This window comes from Ambystoma mexicanum, chromosome 3q, assembly GCF_040938575.1.
Source record: "Ambystoma mexicanum isolate Mex_15411 chromosome 3q, UKY_AmexF1_1, whole genome shotgun sequence".
NCBI classification, from domain to species: Eukaryota; Metazoa; Chordata; class Amphibia; order Caudata; family Ambystomatidae; genus Ambystoma; species Ambystoma mexicanum.
The window spans coordinates 526,800,446-526,824,118 of NC_090926.1; positions in this window are offsets into that span (position 1 = coordinate 526,800,446).

The window sequence follows — 23,673 nt, forward strand, 5'->3', positions numbered from 1 at the left end:
GGTTTAATAATTGTGGAATATATGTGTGTGCATTGTAAATGAATGTGTGAATATGATGACAGACATAAATAGAGGGCTGTGGGATGGTGCAATGGGCTGTTAGTTCTGGTTGGGAAGGTTTTAAGAGTAGCTGTGTGTGTAGATGTGTAAAGGGTTTGCATTAGTGTGTAAGAGTGTGTAGCGTGCATTAATACATAAGGACATTATGATGTTTTCACGAAAATAGTGGGCGTTATGATACTGGTGTTCAGAAGAGTGCACCTGCTGTGGTGCAATGAGTAAGAGAGAAGTAAATGTAGTTGGTTGGGAAAGAATTTTGTAAGCTAGTATACGGCTATACTACTGTATGAGTAACAGAAGGAATACTACTACACTAGTGCACTTACTTTGTAAGATGTGAAGAGTAGTTTTCTTCAGTTTGTCATCTTTCAGAAAGTTGTCCTTCACTGCAATTGGGAAAGAAGAAAATTAGTGGTTATGTATGGTAATAGCAAAGTAATTTTAGTACAAGAAGACATTATTTTGCAATGTAGGAGGATTTGTTGGAAAGACGAGTTTGTAACATTGGACATGACTATGAGTATAGTGGTAACACTGCTGTTTCTTGAGATGGGTTGCCATCAGATTCCTAATATTTGTTTGGCAACTAGTTTCCCAGTATCACTAGGATATTACAGGTCATGTTGGCCTGGAATGTTAGGTGGTGGAGAATGGAGGTCTCTATTTCTGTGGAATTGCATAGCACTGTATGGGAATGGGGAGATGGGACGCCCAGCAGCATTGGTAATGGGGCTGGTGGTCCCGTGATAAGTATGCCCTACAGGGCTGGAGTAAGAAAGTGTGGGGGTTGTGGTTGCACTATTTGTATTAGAAATGGTGCACTGCAAGTCCCAGTATGCAGAGAAAAATAGAGAAGACAAGAAACATGTACAGATTAAAAAGATGAATGTTAGTTAACAAGTATGCATGTGTGGAAAAGTTTATGAAATTGCACACACTGAGTGTTATTGCAATATGTTGAAGAAATGGTTTGCATTTTGTTTCATTTATGTATTTAAATTTACACACAACACTGTTTTAAATGTACACATGCATTTTTTGTTGTACTTGAAATGGTGCTGAAACACATTGGATTTTGCTATTTTTCATTCCATGCATACATGCAGTTTTGGTTTTGAGTGTGCATTGTGGGAGTTTTAGTTCAGCTTTGTTAGTGGGAGACATGGTTTTGAAAGTGACAAAATTAAATGAGAAAATAACAGTTTGTATATTAAAATGGCTGATGGGCAGGCATGCATGTCTAGGTAATATGTTGAAGTTTCACACCAGATCTGGCACTTAAACATGCTGTGAAAACATGCTGTGAAAAGTGTTTTTTTATTCTTTCACAAAAAAGACACAGAGAGTGCTACTGAAATTGAAAATATGTGTTTTGCAAGTGTTATGAAAATCGTCAGTAAAAGAAAGGTTTGCAAATACACAGCATGGTAAGTGAGTGCCATTTGATGTCAGGAGGTAGGACAAACACGAGTATGATTGTGGAGAAGGATAATACAGGGTAAGTAGTAGGAACCCTGTTTATGTGAATTTGTAACTTTAAAAATATATGCATACTTGTACTGTGTGTTTATAGATGCAGATGTGGATGGATCTGCAAGTAGAAATCTTGGAGAGTTTTACAGTAGTTTTTGATGCAGGTGTTTGGGAATAATAGGAGACCAGTACTCTGAGTGCTGAAAAGTACATATGAAGTGTTGAAAGGAGGTGACAGAGTTAGATACAGAGTTATTGTATGTGTTTGGTGAATGGGTGTGTGATTGCTTGACAGTAGCTAATGAGGGAGTGCTGCAAAGATTGAAGTGGAAAGGGAAGAAGGGTTGCCCTGTGTTACGGGGTCTGCAGACACTGTGGTGGTCCACAGACAGAGCATGCCACATCCAGGTCTTTCCAGGATGCCTGTCAAGGAAAGAGGACTATGGGGATTAGCCAATCAGTTGTTCTGATTGTGCTTTGTAGGAAGAGAGGATAATAGATTTTTTCATTGATGTGTGTATGGCTGTGGTTGCAGAGATAGAGAGACTCAGTGTTTGGATGGTGGGAGATTGTTTTATGGTTAATTTTGAGAGGCACACAGAAATATGTAGCAGTTCTGCCAAACTTGGATTGGAGAGAGGGAAGGTTTTGTGGTGTGGTGTGGTGTGCCTGGGCGAAACTTGAAAGGTATATTTGAACTTTGTAAAAATATGGCTGTTTTTAACACTCCAGATATCATTGTGGTGCATTAGGGAGGTCTGCATTTGGGGTACAGCAGTGCAATTGGTTTGCAGAGTGCAGTGAAGGAATTGCTGAAGGCACTAATGGAGATATTTCCATGTGCAAAGGTGAAATTTTCCCATATACCACCTAGTGCACTAAGGACCTGACCCAATGTCTTCTGTCCTCAACAAGACACAAGGAGGCATTTTGTCAACAAAGGGATATCTTCTTTTTTGTGCAGTGTTGGGATGTCATTGTTCCCAAATGACAACGTTCTGGAGGATGGTGCAAGTACTTTTTTTGTGATCACATCACTTTAATGGAGTGTAGCAGAGACATTTTTCTTGGTAATATTCGGAATGCACCTAGAAGGTTCTTGTAAATTGAAGTACAGTGCATGCAAGTAGGTGTAGAAAATACATCTATAATTACCCCCAAATGAATCAAAATAAAAAAGGTTCTTTCAGAGCCACCACTGAAGAAACCTTACCTTTTGTTTAATTTATCCCCCCACGCCTTTAATTTGGAAGATGTGACCGCAGACAGCATGATATCTGCGGAGACCACGTTCCAAATCCAGGTCTTTTGAGGATGCCAGGCATGGACATGGGACTGTGCAGTCCAGGGGATTAGCCAATCAGGTTGCCTGGGTGTGGTAGGTAAGGGGAGAGTGTGGCAAAAGGTATGTTTGGTGACAGCAGTGCAGATGACTATGGCTATGGCTGTGTGTTTCGGGAGGCATAGTGTGTGGATGTAGAGGGACTCATGGATACATTGGTTGCAGGTTTATGCAGAGCAGTGTGGAGTGGCTGAAAATATTGGATGTCATCATGTTGATGTGAAGTGCTAACGAGTGAGGGGCATGAAGTGAGTGAACTTGCACCCATGGAGGGAATAGTTCAGGGTATGTAGCTGGAATATCATTGCAGTTTGCAATGAAGAAGACATTTGCCTCAATAGTCGAACTCTCGACTAATTTATTTTTGAAATTCCCAGAAAGTGATGTGGATGCACTCCAGTTCATTTGGTCCTCAAATGGAGAAAGCAAAGTGCAATTTGAACAAGGCCGTGTGCACATTTTTGGAAGATGTTGGCATGATGTCGTTCCATAATGAAAATATTAAATTTGACGCTGCAAATAGTTTCCACTTATCGAGTACATCTAACTCATGGTGGCAATCAGCTTTTTATGGAAAATAGTAGAGAAGCTTTGAAGCACTTTTTGTAAATATAGAAAGCAGTTTTGCAGTAGGTGAAAGAAAATGCATGAAAGCACAGCAAAAACATAATGCCTACTGTTTTGAGGTTAAATGAACAAGTTTATTTCAGTAGAATGTTGCTTCAAAACTTGAAAAAGAACTTTTAAAAACTAAAAATAGAAAAATAGGCTTTTTTCAGAGCCACCACTTTCTCATGCAAACAAGTGCAATGTTTCTGATGCCACAACCACCTACATGTTTTAGATGTCTGCAGTCTACCGTAAAATCTGCAGACTTTGCACCTTTTTTTGATATTTCTATTTTTGAACTGTGAAAGGTGGCTCTGAAAATAACCTTTTTTTGTGTTTTTTATGTTTTTGGGCTTTTCTTCACAGGAGAAACAAGGGAGGGGAGGGAATCAAATTGAGGGGAGGGAAGGGGCACCAACCACAGGGAGAAAGTGGTGAGAGGAAGATGTAGGGTGGGCCTTAATTACGTAGGGAGCAGTGTTTCTCGTGCTCCCTGACTACAGCCTAAAAAATCATGTCAAAACTGCTACCCCCTACAGAGCAATGTGTCACAATGCATACAGAGCACTGTCACCCTCGAAAGATAAGGGCTGGCTGTGTCATTTATGGCCTGTGAGGATTTCACAGGCATGCTCTGCCACACAGGAGTCTCTCTTGTGGTGGCAAGAGCAGATGATGAGGGTGTGATAGTGGATGCCAACCTACTTGCCCCTTTGAAAGGTATGTCCTTTCGTACTGCTCCTTCTTGATTCGACTTGAGGTGGCACTGTATGGAGGTAGTCCTTTAGCTATAGAGACCCAGTTTTCCATGATGAGTACAACATTCAGTGCATCCAACCTTGTCCGCATGCACATTAGGTACCCCCACCCAACGGTGGTAAATATCTTCCATACCCAAGATTCCTGCTGGGAGCTGGTGAGAGGGATCTCCACTACCTCATCCTCTTCCTTCTCTTGTTCCATCTGTGTAACTCCAGGCCTGTTGCCCTCTCCAGGCCCTCCAGATAGTGGTGCTGGTGGGGCAGCTGCAGCAAGCATGGAAGCCATTCTGAAGAAGATCAAAGCAGAGATAGGCACTATCCCAATCAGCAGCAAGTGCTCACTCCTGTAAACCCAGAAACACATTGAAGAGTAGTGTGGGTGTGTCCCTTTAGAAGGGCTGTCCACGGACTGCACGACTGTCTGCGGACAGTTTGATCCACAGATGGAGTTCCAAATGCTACATCTCTAGATCAAACAAAACATGGTCGAGGACCTCTGCAAAGGTGAGGTTTCACCTTTAAACCACTTGGATTGGACAAAAACAGTCCGTGGGTATGAACAGTGTCTGCGGATACTCCCGATGCGCAGCACGTCCCGATGCGCAGCATAGGTGCGGTCACATGTTAACATCCCCAGACGACCGCAGATAGGACAGCTGTCCTGCAGAAACCTGTTGGCCGGGATATGGTGTGCAAATGCGTGCCAGTGTCCGTAGGACAGGGGTGGAGCCCCCAAACTAATTAAAATTGTGACATGTTTGAGCATACAGGTCTGGACAGGTGCAGTGGTTGGGGCACAGCGAGATCAGGTGCACATGTGTCCAGGAGTCCGCAGGACAGGGCCGGGATCCCCAAACAAATTAAAAGTGTGACACGACCTTATGGACAACTCTGGACAGGCATGATATTCAGGGGCACAGAGAGATCAGGTGCACATGCGTCCAGGTGTCTGCAGGACACGGGTGGGGTCCCCAAACAAATTAAAACTGCAAAACATCCTTGCGGACAACTCCAGCAATGGGGGATGTACAGGGGCATGGCAAGATCAGGTACGCATGTGTCCAGATGTCCGCAGGACAAACTACTTAAAAGTCCAGACAGGCGCGTTGTTAGAGGCACCTCTCTTTTGGTTACACAACATATGGTCCAACAGTAGACAGATACATACTTATTAAAACAAACCAATACAATAAATTAGGAATGAGATGGGGTAGCAAAAATGGGAAACATATATGGGGGAATTGAGTTTTCTACACACTGTTCATAAGGGGAGGAAGGGATTCAGGTTTCATTATAGCATCTCTGACTTAAGGAGATTGGATGGGGATGATTGGTTGGGGCAGTGGGAATGGGCACAGGTACAAGTTGGACAGTGGTATCAGATGTTTTCTTTGACATGATTTTTAATGAATGTTATCAGCTGAACAAAATTATTTTGTAATTGATGTGTTTGCAGTACATTTTCTACATTTTGAGATAGGGGCTGTGTGTGCCCATCTTCTGGGTCATTCAATAGTATTTTGGGGACATTTCATTCATTCGTACTATGTACTGTTAAAATGAAAACTATGTTTTAGTGACATGTCAACAAATTATACCACTTTTTCTGGTTTAAGAATTGTATTCTATACCATTAGAGTGTCTGTCACTCATTTTGTCATGGGGGAAATGGTCCTCCAGCCACTCTAGTGTGCTTGCCATTTCTATGTAAATTAAACAATACCGCTATTTGTTACAAGTTATACATAACCCACTTGTAATTGTACAGAAAGGAATATAGTGCACTTACTATTTTTCTATTGACTAACTGCCGGCTGCTTCTCAGTGTGTAAGTAAGGATGCACTGAGGTGATACTGCTAGGTGTACAGTTCACCTTTGTGTTTGGTGCATTCCATTATGTTGTGCAACCTATGCAACATACGTTTGGTTTGTCACATACAGAATTTATATATACAATTATTTTTGTATGTGGTACATACATCTGCTATTCTTTTCATGTACATGTCTTTGCCTGTTGCAGGATAGATCACTATAAGGTAACCCAGGTGCATTTGGGCAGTGTGAATGCTGTCCGTAGTTTGTGGACAGTCGCATAGTCTGCAGACTCTGTGGCTATTATGGTGGGGGAAGGTGGGCAGTGTGATGTCAGAGACGATCCACATGTAGAAAAATGAAGAGTATCCTGGTAAAAGCCTATGAAGTCAGTGAAAAATCTTTGTTAAAGGGACATTATGGTTAAGTTGCACTAATAAAAATGTTACAAAATCAGTGCAAAAACATCCTTAAATGGTTATTATGGTTACAAGTAAAACAAAAAATAAAAATACATTTGACAGTTATGGTAAGGTAAGTAACCATTACTTGCACCACCACTGTGCACTGCTAAGACTAACACACAGAACATAAAAGATTGCATGACAATTTTCATTGATGATGTCACTGATCACCTCAGAAATCTGGGCCAATTAGTTTTGGTTACTGACTGTAGAAATGTTTAAATGAAAACATTGTGATATATGCAGAAGACGTAAACTTTCTTGTATATTGTCGAAGTACTTGGGTTAGTGTTTGGTGACAGCCACCCCCTGGTTCACTGATATAATCCAATAACCAGGCCATACACATACAAGTCATATGAATGCTTCATAATGAACTGTAATGTTATTGACATTTTGTATTGATATTGTTTCTGTCTTCTGTACTGTAGTATGCCAGTATATGCTTCTAATGTGTATGCATTGTGGGTCTTTGTATGTATTGTTTGTACTAAGACACATATATAGTAGGTCTTGACATATTACCTATATATTCCATTCTTAAAATTACTGAAAATTTTGGAATGAAACATTTGCAGAATAAAAATATTCTAGATCTACAGTGTATGTTGCAGCCATTTCTTATGTGTATGTATGAGTACCTTCCTCTATTCAGAAGAACCCTGTAATATAATGGTTTCTTTGCATAAGTACATTTGTTTGTAGGTGAAGTAGTTTTGCATAGATCTCCCAATCACCTGGAACACCTTGTTACCAACATTATGAACACAGCCCTTTGTAAGGATGTGATAATTGTCATGTCATTTTTGATGTCATGGGTGTAAGACTTTGCTGTGGATAGTGGTGGTGTGAGCTATGATTACTTACCTTACCATAACTGGCGATGTTCTGGGGTTATTTGATTTTTCTTGTAACCATAATAACCCTTGAAGAACATTTTTTGACTGATTTTGTTATGTTTTTATTAGTGCAACATAACCATAATGTCCCTTTAACAACATTTTTGCACTGAATATACATATATATATATCTTAATGTCCATCCACATTTTCATCCTTCCTTTTAAATCTTCAGATGGTACCTCTGCTCGACTTTCATTTGTCTCCTCATTTACTTTTATTTCAATCTGTCATAAAGTTTGTCTGGGTTGACAGCTTTTCAACTATTTGATGTTGACCAATGTTTCTTCTGTCTGTTCTCCTTTTGGGATGCGGATCTTGTATGCAACAGGTGGTATTTCATCTACAATTTCAAAGGCACCAGGCCAAGATGGGAGAAACTTCTATTCCTTGGTCTGATTCCTTTGGAAATTGTACAGGTAAATCTTTTCCCCTACTTCATACTCTTTCTTTGTGGTCTTTAGATCATAATAGGCCTTATTTCATTTAGCCAAATTGTCTAAATTGCACTCAGCATAAGCAACATCATGCTGAAAGTGCCTCCTTAAATTTTCAATGTACTCATAAGTAGTGGATGCATTTATCAGTGCCTGAGTTCTGTAGAGAAGATGCTGAGGTAATACAATTTTTCATCTGGTCATTTTCTCAAATGTTGACATCTTCATTGCAGAAGATGGTGTAGACCGAACATCCATCAGGACAAGAGGTAATCAGATGGCCCAACTGGGTCTAAAGTCTTCTACAAACTTCTTTAAGATACAATTATCTTGTTGCCCCCCCCACTTGAGGCCAGGCAGTAGGCAATGTGGAATTTTTTTTTTAACCTGAGAATCTCCCACATCTTCTCCATTACCTCACTAGTAGAATTACCTCCTCGATCTGACTCAATCCTTTGAGGGAGGCCGAAACAAGAGATGCAACAGTTGTCTCTGTCTTATAATTCGGACCTAGATGACACTCTACCCACTTTGTGAACAAGCATGCCACAGTCAACATGTACTTGTTTCCGCTATAGGAGCAAATAATTGGCCTGATGAAATCTGACGATGGCATTGTCATTCCCATTTTTTGTATGGAACCTCTGTGTGTGATTGAACACACAAAACACCCCTTTAGGTACATGTCGAGGTCCTGGCCCATATGTGGCCAGTAGGCAACCTCACACAAGCTTTCCAATGTCGTGTGAAACACCCTATGACTGACAGTAGCCGCTTCATGGATGTGGCTCAACATCAGGGCTTGGAATGAGGTAGGTAACAACCACTGCTCACAGCCAGATAGGGCTCTTCTTACAAACAAACCATCTTGGATCTGGAAAGTTTTGGAAAACTTCATCAACAAACGTAGATCTTCTTTACCAGTACCTGTTAGAGGAAAACTCATGGGGTCTTCAATTTGTTTATAGAACGATCAGGATCATTGATAAAATCTGCATCAGGGGTATGTTTACTCCACTGGGCAGTTCAGAGTTCACTATTCACACGTGTTTGGGACCTGGAGACAGTGGCAACTTGGATTTCCCCCAGCATGGATTCTTTTTGAATGAAATCCCCCTGCAAAGCTCTGGGTTTTAACCAGCTGGTCAGCCAGGTCATTCCCAGTCTTATCTGGCCCCTCTATTTTTAAATGACCTCTTATCTTCTTCCAATAGATGGTCATCTCATTGGAGCTCATTGGAGGTCACCAGATTCTCAATTGACTGGATCAGTTTGGCATGCTTTCAGGGGTTTATTGTGGCACAAAGCATGCCTCGATTCTTCCAGTTAATCAGGTGCTCCACTATGATTATGACCAGTACTTTCAGTTGGTGGTGCACTGCAGTAAGGATGACTTGATAAACGTTCATCCACTCTGCAACCTGACTAATTCGGGGTTGTATTTTGCAACCAGCAGAGGGTTCCAGGGTATCATTCACCCAGGCATTCCCAATGCCAGCCACTAGTTATTTTTCCCCATTGTGATCAACATGGTAGGAGCACCCATCAACATAAACTGTCGGTATCCCCTGACATGTGTCTTCTTCATAGAACTTGTGTGTGGAAGTTAAGTAGTCCTTCATGTTTTTGGTCATTGGATTTTCATCCTTGAGACAGTTTTCTTGAGCACTATCATGCAAGACCTCCAACTCTTGCACTAGGGGACTCTTCTTGGTTTGGCCATTTCTGACCTCCACAAGGTAGCCTTACATGGACAGAATCCAGGAAGTAATTCTGGAATTAATAACATTCCCGACCTGAATTCTGTCACTTAGTAAATATTGCAAGGGTTGCTGAGGAGTCTCGACAATGATGTGCTCCACCTGGATAAATGAGCAGTAATTTTCCAACACCCACAGGGTTGCCAGGACTGTCCTCTTTGCATCATTGAATATGTCCTCCACAGAGGACAAATTGTTGCTTGCGTACAAGATGACTTTGTTAACCTTGTCATTCTTTTGATACAACACCACTGTTAGGCAAGCATCTGAGAACCCCGTCCCCAAGAAGAACTACTTGTACTTTATGAAGTAAGCCAAACAAGGAGACTGGGACAGACTTCTTTACAGTTGTTTAACTGCATCAGCTTGTTTCGGACCTCTTGACTCCAGCCTTTAATAAATTGACCTGGGGTGGAGTGACCTTTGCATAGTCATCAATGAACTTTCAACTACAATTGGAGAGTCCAAGAAGGCTTCTTACATCTCGCACAGTAATAGGGTCTTTTAGTTTCATTAAGGCTTACACCTTCTTCACCTTGGGAATAAGACCCTCAGGGAAGATCTGGAGCCCTTAGAAGTTCACTCGGGTCTTATACCACTGTGCCTTCTGAAAGGACAGTTTTTCTACGGCTTTCTGCAACTGTGTTCCTCCACAGTTGAGCTTTAGATCAGAACATCCTCTACATACGCCAGGTTTCTCTGTTTAGCCAAATTGGGCATGGCCTTATGTAGAAAGATATTGAACCCATTGCCAGAGTTTATTTATCCAAAGGGGGTTCAAGTCCATTGTACTGCTCCCACCTAAAGGTAACGGCAAGCTTGTAATGCTCTTGCCTTCTCATGGGTAGTGTTCAGTAGCAATTGGTCAGGTCAATGGTGGTGTACACCTTTGGCCCTTGGAGCCGTGCAAGCCCCTGATCAATGTAAGGAAGTGGCCATCTTGACATGTGGACCCATTTCTTCAACTCCCTCAGGTCCGCACATAGTCTGCATTGGCCGTTTGGTTTGAGTATCCCCAGTACCGGGATGTTGAATGTACTGTGGATCAGACGACTTATGCCATGGGATTCTAAGTTCTTACTAATCTCTGTGAGTGACTCCATGGACACAAGAGATTACCAGTATTATTTCAAAAATACTGGAGCTATCTCAGGGTCCGTGGGTATGGTGGTTGAATGAATAGAGGTGCATCCATAGTCGTATGAGTGCACTGTAAAGATATCTTGGAATTCCAGGAAGACTTGTTTCAGTTCTCGTTTTTGATCCTTGATTTTACTGGCACCAGCAAAATTAATCCTTTCCTCGATCATCTGCTTGAACCTTGGAACTACCTCAGGCTTAGCAATTTCAGCCGTATCCTCCAGTTGGGTGGAGATATCTCTGTTGATTATGTTGACCTATACAGTAGGTTTCAAGGATTCAAGGAAGTGGTCCTTGACTCTGAACACTACCTCCTCCCTCCTGATGTCACAGTTCACCTCTTCAACCCCATCAGAGCAGGAAGATTACATGATGAAATTCCTGCATGCCTAGTAAAAATATTTTCTGGAGGAATACCGTCACTGATGTCGACACAGTCATTTGGGATTGGTCCCATGATTTCATTAACTAAATCAATGGAATAATGTGGGGCATCAATCGCCATTCCAATAAAGTTGTCTGCGCCCAAAGTAATATTTCAAGGGTAGCTTTTATCTATCAATATTTAAATGGTGTTATGTTCTAGGTCTACTAGAGGTGTTGGATTTAAATAAAAACCTTGTTGTTGGAGATGGGAATTTATATGTATTTTGATACCTAATGTTTGAGTTTAAATTTGTGGGGAATGCTAAATTGTCGCACCTGCCCTGCAATGGCAACTTCTTCTCGCACCTGAACCTCAACCTCATAAGGCAGCAATTGAGCTGACCAGAATGCTTTATCAGTGTTGTCAAAGCCCATAGGGTTACCCCCAGTTTTGACCAGGCTTTATTATTAATTAGGTGCAAGTTGATTGTGAATCAGTTGAGAATGTTGCTGCCTAAATAAAAGGTGGAAGGGAAATCTCTCATGAACCAACAATGATGCTTTATGCATTTGTTGCCAATGGACATTTTTAGCATACATACACTGGCTAGGCAGAAGATGTTTGGTGTTTGGAGTTTCCAGACTCACTTCCCATTTGTCAATTTAAATGTGGGAATGGTCTGATCTTTTGGGAGTTTCCTGAATAACCATTCACTGCTGACACTCGTTCCATTATTCAGACATGCTCTGCCGAGCACAATCCCAGCATTTATCTGAATGGGGACAAAAACACTTTTTTCTTTTTAATGTCCATCAGACTTTGAGCTGAAACTTCATTGTCCGGATTCACAGGACTCAATGTTTCTTCTGATTTTGGACCAGTGTAAAATTGTAATGTATCCCCTTCCAGTTTGGAATGCCACTTAAAAATGGGAGAGAGGTTGATTTTCAAGAATGAAGAAAGGTTCCCATCACCAGGTTGTTCTCCTATGGAGATTACATTAATGTCTGAGAATTGGTTATTTTTTAAATGGAATTCTACTTTCTCAGACTGTCGATCAATAAAATGGCAGGTACCATTCATGCTTACATAAGTGGTACTCACTTTTAATTTTATAGGTTGGTTAGCCTGAATCCAGAGGACCTTGTTCACACAGTCGATCAGAGGTGATAACCTCCTCAAGAGATCCTTCCCCAATAAACAAGGGGTGCTTTCTAGAGTCACAATTATCACCTGGTGTTTTAATCAATGTTGCCCCAATTTTCCTTCCAGATACACAATCCCTTTGATGGAAATGTCATTCGCATTGCCATTTTTGATGGCCCTCCCAAATCCTGAGTTTAGTTGGTCAAAAGTCTTTTTCGCCAGATGGGTCGCTTGGGATCCAATCTCCACCAGAGCTGTGAATTCACCTTGACCCTGCACCTTTACCGTTGCATAGAATTGGCCTTTATTCTCTTCCAAGGTGCAAAGGAAGTGTGAGTTATTTGCCAGCCTGGTGGTCATTTTCTTACTATTGAACTCCGACACTGTGTGATCTTGGCCAGTTTTTTGTGTCAGAGTTCAGGTATATGTAAGGAAAATTGTACAACTAACAATAGCCAGATTTGGGGAATCCTCTTTTGACACCCCATCCCACGATTCTTTGCTGTCTTCTTTTACCTGGAGGTAGTTCTCAGAACCTGTCTGGGGAAGAAGGCCTCCATGTTTAGCTTATCTGGCTCACATTTTCGGGGTTGAATAGTTTCTCTCTCTGTGTTGTGTCCATATTTACCCTGTCCCACTCAACGTCTTTTGGGACACATTTGTCTTTACAGAAGGGTCACCCATTTCTGAAAGAGAAGGTTTCCTTACTTGAATCCTCCGGGGACTCTTCTCTTTCAAAGGGGATAATCCTGAGTTCCTCCACAAAGTGAGTTCTTCTTTGGCCTCTCCTTATTACCCGTTACTCTTGTGGTTCTAACTTTTCAGGGGTAGAAGAGTCACATTGAGGATAAGAGGTTTCTAGGGATTCAGTATGGGTGAGAAAGGAAGCTTCCTCTAGGGCTTGGCATCTCACCTCTACCCAGGCTTCCTCCTCAGGAATCTGTGGTTTGTCATCAATTCAGAGAAGCAGGGCTCGGTAGAGGGTTGGACTGAGCCCTCAGAATGTGCCCCAGCTTGTTGGTCAATTTCTGTACCTGTGGCTCCAGCTGGAAGGGTTTTTCTGTGTTGTTGGGAGGTCTTGAGTCTTGTACTGCTCCTGAAAATGGTAGTAACTGCCCCTTCTCCCGGATAAGCTCCAGTACTGGAAATTTCACCCATCATTTTCCTTCCTGAATCTCCTTTCTCCTGGGTTGAGGAATTGGGAAAGAGAATATTATTTTGGAAGTTCTGGTTCAGGGGTATCTGGGGAAAAATATCAGATTGAGAGGTGGAGTGATACTTCTCTGTCCTGAGGGAAGTTTGGAGGGAAGTTTCCCAGGGCAGTACTTACCTTATTCCCCCCCTCAGGGCCAGAGGAGTGTATGCATACCCCCATATTTCTTGTTACCCTTGTACCTAATGCTTACATAGATGACAGGGTCTGAGTGATAATTGTTATCAACCGCTGCATTACTACCATTTGATTGGGCCGGGGTGGCGGTCCCTTCTGCCTTTCATTTTGTTTGTTGGCAGGAGTGTTAGTTTTAGGCCCCCCCCATCTCCAGGTCCAAGGGAGGGGTAGTTCTCACCTCTGCCACCTTTGCAGCAGCAAGTGTGTTAGACGGCTTAGAGGTTTTGAAGGTGTTTTTATTCTCAGTGGGCTTATGGACCTCATAGATAAGGGTGGCGTGTTCAATTACCCAATCAAGGATCCTGTGCTCATTAAAGTCGCACACCAGCTGAGTAATTATGTATTTGGGGAGTGCATGGAAGTAGATGGTCACAAACAACCTATGTGTATATTCACTCACAAGGAAGTCTGAGCAAATGCATGCTCTAGCTCCTTCATAAACTCCCTAGGTGCCTGATCTTCTGCACATTGCAAATGATGTGCAGCCTTAAGGGCCTCCTGTGGGTTTCTGTGTGAGGAGAAATGTTTTAAAATGGCTGCATTATACATGGACTACATTTATAATGATTCTGGTCCTCCTGTCCTGCAAAGAAACAGGAGTACTGAGGTGAGAAATAGTATGCAATTCACATTTTTTCTGACTTGGAATGATGCCCTCATCTGCTCATAAAGTTCCAGGTGCTCCCATACAGAATACTTGGTATTCTTGTGGTATGGGGTCAGGAACCTCTTTATGGCCTTGACTTGTCTTGTTTGGTCTTTAACAAAACCTTTACACTGTTCCCCTGTTTCTTTTTCTTCCTCTGCACCTGAGTCCATTCACCTTCTGACTCAGAGCTGGTACGGGTACTCCATTCCCTGTCTTTTAGGTGTTCCCTATATCTATGTGACTAGGAATATCTCCCAAAGTCATAGGAACTGGACTCCTCTTACCTGGTTCGCAGTGAGCTCTCAATGTCACTCTCCCTGTAGTTACTTTTAGGCCCAGGATTACACCTTGGGCCTCATTACGACCCAGGCAGAGGACCATGGTGCTATTAGCACCATGGTCCATGCCAGTAACTTACCGACTCTGCCATGGAGAAAGGGGTAATTACCACCCCATTACAAGGTTGGCGGGGCGGTTATTCCCCCTTCCTCCATGGCCCTTCCCCATTCCCATTTTTGCCCCCTAGGGCATAATGGGAATGGGGAAGGTGGTAATTACGGTACCGCAAATTGCGGTACCGTAATTAGCACCAAGGTCCCTTTGCGGGTCCATTCCTTAACAGCTGGTGAAACTAGCCGCTAAGGTGGGAATCCGCAAAGGGACCTCGTAATCAGGCGCTAAGGGATTTCGGGTATGGGTACCCTTACTGGTACGATAATCCCTTAGCGCCAGGGTCGTAATAAGGCCCCTAGTCTCTTCGTACTCCTTTCAGGTAGTCTGGGGAAATGTCCCCATGCCCATGGATGTATGGAAGTTTTTAATATGCTCTACCTGGGTTGAATCTCTGGCTTTTCTCTTCCAGTGAAGCGGGCGCGGTCGTCTCTTTGTATCCTCATTTTATGCAAGTCTAACTCCCTGATCTTGTCATCACAGGAGTTTTCTGGATCAGAATTACTCACAAGATTCCTTTTGGCCTCCCAGGACACACTGGGCTGGCCACCTGCCTTTCTGTGTGGTAGAGATGAATACTCATCAATATCAGACAGGTACTGGACTTCTGGATCAGTTGGGCTGGGCCTTGCTAAGTCTAACTGCCTCATGTCACTCTGTGCTTGATAGGTGGCTTGCAGGAGGTTTGTTCCCATTTGTTCATGAGAGCTTGTAAATGGCTGGCCTGAGGTCTCTGCTGTGAAGAGCACCTCAGCTTGATCAGTGGGCCTTGTCCCATATCCTGATTGGTCAGGGTGCCTCAGGGCCTGTTTATAATTTTCAATTTCCTTTGTGAGAGTCTTACACCTTTGTCTTTCTTTCCTTATTTCCTATTGGTAGTCTAGCTTTTTATTTCTGACATTAAGACCTGATTAGTGTCAATCACCCTGCTCTGAGCTACCAACTGATCTTTTGCTTGCTACACCTCATGCTGAAGTGATTCATTCTCCCTCTTTGAACCGTGTATTCAAAGCACTTTTCCTTCAGGAGACTAATCTCTTTCTCTTGCTCATCCCTACAATTCACTGCCCCCTGATAGTTTTTATTTCTCTCACAAGCTCTACTACCTCAGTCCTTTCTTCTCTAATTCTGGTCAATTCATGAGGACCTGACTGGTCCTTCTCTGCATCCACTTTCAACCTGAATGCATCTTGTTCTTAGACCAGTTGTACATTCTGTTGTTTCAGAATATTTACATTTTGCTACATTTCATCAAACTCCTTTTGTGAGTTCATCCCTTTAAAGATGGATTGACTATATTCCCTTTCCGATTACCTAATTAGTTGATTGAGGATGTAAGAAATCTGAGGGTACTTTCAAGGCTACTCACCAGGGATGTTCTGTTCAGGTGGCCAGGTAAGGGCCATTGTTTTTGGATCCCGACCCTGGGAGTGGACAAGCTAGGGAGGATCACCTTGGTGGAGGGCCATCAGGGATTGTGAAGAGAGTGCTCGAGGGTGAGACATGGTATCCCCCCTTTCCTAACACTGATTTATCCAACCATTCTTCAGCATGTTTGGGTTAAATGCAACCCCAACCCATAATTCCTCATTCACTGCTGCCTGGTACTGAGACAAAGAAGAGGGGACTAGGAGTAATATGCACTTCCTATGTGAAACACCAATATAATACTGGGGCAAGGAAGAGGAGTATGCAGACATCAGCTACTGAAGGTCAGACATGTCCCATTAAATGAATTTGTTATAGTCAGGCAGTAGCAACTCACAACACACACCTGAGACACATTAACATGGCTCAGGAGTATAAACGTTGGATCAAGAAGGGAGAAGAGAGCTGCCTTACTGAAAAGAGAGAAAGCTGCCTTAGTGGAAGGAGACCAGGAGGTCGGGAGACTGACCATGATCGTGGAGGACCCACAAGACCTGGAGTGAGCGAGTCGCATGGTGGGTGTAGGACCAGATACCTGTGAAAGTGAAGGTGGACAGCGGGAGCTGTCAAACAAGTAAAGAGCAGAACGGCTGCAACCCGAGCTGCTCCGATCACTGGCATGTGTAGAGAAGGGCCCAGCAAGGAAGCCAAGTGAGGGCAGTCTGCATCCTGGCGCATGAGAAGGAGAGTGGGAGAAGCAAGGACTGCCATGCTGGAGTGCGAAAAGCCTGTGAGGGTCAGAGGACTCGGAAGCACAAGTGCGCTCCCAGGCCACTGCAGGCAAATAGCAGTTCACGGAACTGAATGCAATTATTGAATCTTAAATCCTGAAATTAACAAAAAGTACTCCTTCTAGGAATTACAAAATCTTGAATATAAAACTGAATGAGAAGTACAGTGTGGATGAAAACAAGCAATATTCAATGCAAGCAGAATTGAAAAGTTGTTTGAATTAAAACCAAGGCATATTAACTACTGCCATATTAACCACTGAACAAACATTGGCAAATTAACTGACAAGGAATGTCAAACTGAGTGAAGGCAGCATTGTGAACAGAACTAAAGCAAAGGGGTTGACAAACCAATGTGGAGAAGACTTCCAAAAGACTGATGTAGACGAGTGTTGCAACATAGGCAACAGACAAAATCAAGTTAAGAAGAAGCACATGGCTCCTGCTTGCGTGACCTGTGATGGGCAGACAGTGTGGTCTGACAACTGTGCCTAGACCAGGGAGTCCTTGATTGTTAAAAGCATGAGACTTTGTGGCAGGTCATGTAAGTAGTACAGTGCAATCTTGGATAAGGGAATCCTGAGAACTTAAACAACTGAGAAATACTGTCTTGTGAAAAGGAACATTAAAACCCCCTTTTTGTGAACTGTACTAAATTGTAATTGGGCAAGGCAACCTCAAGATTTGGCAGAACATTGGTTAGACCAACAACTATTGGAACTGTATTGAGCCTTAAGCAGAGTAGAACTTAAGCTGAAACTGCAGATACATTTTGTTTTAATTATTTTCTTTTTTTTTTAATTAAGTGTATATAGTTTGTTACAAACTTTTCACTATATCACAAACACAAATAGAGCAAAAACACACTAACAAAATAAAAAAGTAAACAGATTACATCCTGACCTGGAAATAAGAAATAACTCATACTTAAATTGGCATGTAGTATGCAAAGCAGAAAAGAGAGAAACAGAGAAGAATATAAAAAGTATAACATTTCTTTTGTTTACATTCAATTCAGTGTAAACCGTTAAAAATCCACTCAATGTGAGTTATCAGATCGGTATTTAGAATACCAATTTCCATCCATCCTTATGAGGCTAATCCTGTCTCAAATGTTCTCTTCTTTTCTGCAAGTTTCCTTCTTTTAATCCTTTTCTTCAAGTAATTTGAATGTTTGCTCAAAAAATGTTGTTGTTACATAATTAATTTTCTGATTTCTGCATTCATATATTAAATTCCACCATTTTTCGGCATCGAGTCCACATAGATCTGCAATATTTCCGACCAAGTGGATATTTCTTTGATCCCTTATTTCTGGGCAGAATAATATCAAGTGTCTTAATGTTTGAGGCTTTAGTTTGCCCAACCTGCATCTTGTGAATATCGATTCCTTTCCATATCTTGCAATGGTACTTTTATTGTGCAACACATGAAGTGTCAGAGCAAATCTCTCTGTTTATGTACTCTGGAGTCACAGTTATTAACGGTGACGGAGCGTTCATGATCCCCATCCCGATGGAATCCTATTCGACTCCATGGGAATGGGGACTTACAGAATTCCAGGCTCCTGACTTTCCAGCCGGCTGGGTCAGAATACCCTGATGTTACCGGGAAGTCACGCGCTGGTAAAATGTGCATGTCCGGCGGCAACCTGCCAGTTTTACCTGCACGGTTACCACCGGGCTTTTGATGAGGCCAATGAATAATAACTTTGTTCAATCACAGCCACCACCTTCTTTGTGGCAGAAAACATAGCTTCAATTACAAAACACACTTATAGTCTACATTTATTTTTTTCTCACAAACATGGAAAATAGACTAAATAAACAGTCAAAACACTTTTGTAAAACAAGACATACATCACACATTCAGTGTTGGATACATTGAGTCTCACTTTTGCAAACTATGTCTCCAGCAACCCCCAAAACCCAAGCATCAATGGTATGCACCATCCTTCTGTTCAAAGGCCAGGTCTAGGGAGTGGGGAAATTTTAGGAATTTCGTTGTGCAGATCCCCCACCCCCACTTAAAGGCCTGTGTTGCAGAAGTTGGACAGTAACATTGGGATGATTATGAATTTTGGTTATTCAGACCCATCTCCACTTAAAGGACCATCTTGAGGAAGTTGGGCAGTTTCGCATTTCGCTTTGCCAACCACCCACAATAAAAGGTCTGTGTTGGGGAAGTTGGACAAAAAAATGGGGATGATTATGAATTTTGTTTTTTCAGACCCCCTACACTTAAAGGCCTGTCTTGGGGGAATCGGGCAGTTCAGAATTTCACTTTTTGTGGGGCCAAGGGTACCCCTTGGTTAAATAAAATGTTGAAAGATGGTGACATTTGGGAATTTCGTTTTTAACATTATAAAGCATTTCATTTAAAAGTTAGTTTTGGGAATGGGTTCAATGAAGAATTTTTGTTTTAGGGACAAGGATCTTCTGGTTTGAAAGCCAAGGTTTGGCGACAGTGGAATGGTGACAGTGGTCACTTTTTTCATAAAGGCTAGGACACCCCAATAACTTTAGATGGCTATAACATTTTTCCTGCTATGATTGAGGGTGAACTTTCTGAATTCTTCGACACTCCCCCTGAGTCAATCTATGTGGCAGTTAATTAAATTATTATATAGTCAAATATGCTAAGGGTCTTCAAAATGTTCCCCCCACCCACTATGAAAGGGAATGGGTGGATTAAATAGATCCCCACACTGACATTTTGTCAGACCATCTACTTTTGAAATCTCTGGACTGGCACTCATGAACTTGGCACGGCTTCGCTCCAGGGAAAAACAGGGTTCTGGCCAGAACTTCAGTAAATGGTCCACATAAATCCTCCCTCTATGGTTCCTGGGAAGTCTCACAGCCTCTGATTTCTAGTCTACCCAGCAATATTTTCACCCAGATGTCATTTTAGAGGAGTGCCTTTGCTAATGTTTCACAGCTGTGCTGTGGTAATCTTTTTGCAGCTCTCCCCATTGGTAATTATTAGCAGCTCTCCCTTTTTCCATGTTGCAAGACCTTTTTACCCTCTCAGCCCCTCACAACATCTGGAGGTTATAACGTATGATCTTGCACTCAGGATTGTGCCTCCACATTTCTCTCCAGCCCCCTAGCCCAGTCCCCATCTTTGGAACGGTTCAGGAGTTTAGAGCAGAAATGTAGCTACTCCCATTTGAAATTCACATTTTGTCTATGTCCTTTTTATGTAAAATTAGCTACATGGCAAAACCTCATGATTTGCTAATAAATGTCATGATATACATATTATAGGGCGGCAAAAGCCGCCCTATAGTTAATGTGAGTCGGACTCCCGTAGGAACCCCATACAATTCTCAAGAGGAGATGAGGAGGCTATTTGGGGAGTGCTGGCACAGATGAGGGGGCTGCTTGGTGAGAGTTTGGGGGACCAGGAAAGATTGTTTTCTACGGTCATTCTTCCGTTATTCGTGGCTATCTCTGAGGATAAGATAAGACAAAAGATAACCGAGGGTATGAGTATTTCTGTGCCCACGGCTATATATTTTGGGGTGTCAGTGTTTTATTTCTTCTTGAAAGTTATTTGGATAGGGTTAGTGATGTTGGGAGTGAAAAGTTACTGGCCATGGACAAAGGCCATGGTCAGTGATGCACTAGGTATTTGGGAGTCTTTTTTATTTTGGCTGTGTGTTTTCAGACTTCGTACATGTGAGACTTTGGAGACAACACTGAAATAAATAATTTAACAAAATTAATATAAAAAGGAGCAATCATACTCTTGTTTTAGATGCCAAATATACTGTATTTTATTGTGTGCATTCTCGTTATGTTATTGTACGTTTTGGCTACCCAGTTTACTGTTATGTATTATTCTCTGCTTGCTTTATCTTCAGCTACTTTACATAAATGCATGAATAGTTTTGTACTGTATTGATCTTTGCAGTTCTATCGTAGCATAAAACCTGAAGTGAGCACCCCCATTTGACATAGAATTTGGAACAATGGTTATAATAAATTTGAATACACTGTAGCCGCGGGTACAGTAAAAATAATGTTGGGTTATTATCATATTTTGTGTGTACATTGATATGTGATAAATAGTCTGTAAAAGGAATGTTATGTTGCACAATGAGTGCAGTATTTTAGTATATTTGGAGTACTGTGTTGATGTTATGAAGGAACACTACATCTCCTTCATTGGTTAGGTGTACTCCATCATGTCTTCAGAAATTAGTCATGTAGCACTGCATGTTGTTGTTTGAAATCCATAATTGGTTGTAGTCTCTCATGAATGCTGAAACTACTTTAATAACATTTCTCTGTGATTTCTCAATTTCTCTATTAAATCTGGTGGTCCATCTCCATGTTTGTACCTGAGTCAAAGTGGAAAGGATAAAGAAGGTGTGAGGAAATAGTAAGTTTAGGACATATTTTTCAAGCATGTAAGGGGAAAAAACAAAAGACAAGGGACAGGAAATTGGAAAAACTCGAGAGGGGGTACATCGCACCCTTTGCAATACAGTGCAGAACCACATGAACAGTATGCCCAAGATCACTCAGTGGCAGGCGCATGTGCCGTGAGTTGAACATACACCACAGCCAAAGTTTGCCACTGCAGGCACAAAGGCAATGCAAATGCACACACAAGAAAAGGGATACAATAGCAATGAAGGAGGACCACATTCTAGGAGATCATGACCCTTTTATACATCATGTTTTTCAGCATTGTATGGCTAGAGGAGACACAGCAGCCGGCCATTAGAATGGGCAAGAGTTCCATATGAAATAGACACTCAGTGAACATGACAAGCAGGGGCAAGGGCAGATTATCATGTGTACTATTATTATTATTATTATTATTATTATCTTTATTGTTTTTGGTTTATACAAACCTTTACAAAATGAGTTATTTTCATAATACAATCGAATAGTAGAAAAGTTTACAAAAAGATACAGAAAAATACAATACACTACACTTTTTAAAACACATTTGACTAATACAATTCCGGACCAGCAATTCATGTTAAACAGCTAAAAACAGACAATTCATATTAAAACACTTAGAGCCCAGTACTTCTCAATATACATAATAATTGTACCAAGTAACTGAGACATTATTATTAATCTGAGACTTCAACTCATTATTTCTTAAAAGCTTCCTGAGTATTTAAACACTTAAACAGTCTTTATCAAATTCATGTTAATTCACAGATAATTCTCAAAAATTCATTAATTCGTATTTTTAAAACCGTCGAGTTACCATGAAGCATTTCAAACCACAAGTTGTATCTATTTACATTCGATGTATCATGGACAAACATTGCAAAGTATTCTATTCTTTGTTGCAGTAGAGCAGGACAAACCAGCAACAGATGCATTAATGATTCATTAAACCTGGTACCAGCAAAGTGTCTGCAGGATTTCTTTGCCACATTCCTACACCTTATATTCTGAATTTCATGAGTACTTAAAACGTTAAAACGAAATCTCATGAAATGATTTCTGTGTGCTCTGGATGGATATTTTTCTAGGTATTTCTCAGGATAAGGTTTCCATTTTCAGAATGATATAGCTTGTGAATATATTGAGGAGTTTAAGATTACCACATTGTTCTCCAACCAGTCTGAGGCTTTTAATAATTCTTTCACTTTGAGAAGATTCCTTTTTAGATGTTCTAATGTGAGGCCCAAATCACTTAGAATTTTCACACAATCTCTTTTTAACTCACAAATGAAAACCCCAAGCATATTTAACTCCCAAGAAGTAATACAGTGTGTTATCCTCAGATATCATGCACTTACGTAATAAAGATAATGTTTTCCAATGTACTGTACACTTTAAAGAGGACAAACCTAACTCATAACGTAAGAGTTCCATAGGCAAACATTTCGGTAAATGCCTTAAAACCTTTCGCCACACTTGTGCTTCAACTGTTTTCAGATAAGATACCAGTTCTTCAGAGTAAAACTCAAGACTGTATGTCAATCGTGGAATAGCTTTCGACCGATAAAACAAAATACAAGGCATCATTGTGAACCTGCCATATCTTCTCTCCACAGCTGATATCTGATTGGCAATAGCAGAAGCTGTTATACCGAGATGATTTTTTATAAAACCTAACGAATAAGGAGATGTATATATATAACCCAGGTATTTTAGCATGGATTTATTTTTTAATTTTAGACCACCACATATAATCGAAAAAGAATCTTGTTTCATATTTTTCACACCTGTGTAAAATATTATTGTTTTATTAGGGTTTATCAGTAGCTTTCTATTCAAAATGAATTTCTCAAATGCTACAATCAACCTTTGCAGACCCACCTTAGTCACGTCAAACAACAAAAAGTCATCCGCATAAGCGATCCAATTTAATCTTATTTTTCCCAATTTAGGTGAAACTAAACCACTGTCATCTAGAAAGCTCCCTGCTTTTGAGACATAAAGATTGAACAGTGTTGCTGCCAATCTGCAACCTTGTTTTAGACCATTATGGGTAGAGATTTGATCAGATAGTAGGCCACTATTGTTAAGTCTCACCCTAAGCACAGTGTTCGAATAAAGAGCTATTATTACATCTAGCAAGTTTTTATCAATACCAAGATCAAATAAGGGTGTCCATAGGGTTTTCCTGTCGACCATGTCGAAAGCCATGGATAAATCCATGGATGCTAAATATAATGGCGACTTGTCTTTTATTCCAGCCATACTCAACAAATTTGCTACAACTGATCCGCCCATGTCTGTGCACATCCCTACTGTGAAACCTATTTGTTTTA